The following is a 256-nucleotide window of genomic DNA, read 5'->3' as shown; positions in this document are numbered from 1 at the left end:
GGAAATAAAAGAGGGGGGAAAGATATATAAAAATAAATGTATAATAGATAAAAATAAAAAGAGAAAAAATATATAGAAAATATAGAGAGAAGGATAAATAAAGAGAGAGAGATAGGAAAGATAATAGGAAGAGAAGAAAGATATATAATAGATAGAATATAAAAAATAAATGAATATAAAAGGATAAAATATAGAAGAGATAAGAAAAGAAAATAATAATATATTATATTAAATAAAATATAAAAATAGAGAAAAG

This window comes from Penaeus monodon, chromosome 28, assembly GCF_015228065.2.
Source record: "Penaeus monodon isolate SGIC_2016 chromosome 28, NSTDA_Pmon_1, whole genome shotgun sequence".
Lineage (NCBI taxonomy): Eukaryota > Metazoa > Arthropoda > Malacostraca > Decapoda > Penaeidae > Penaeus > Penaeus monodon.
Note: the sequence above shows the minus strand (reverse complement) of the source record.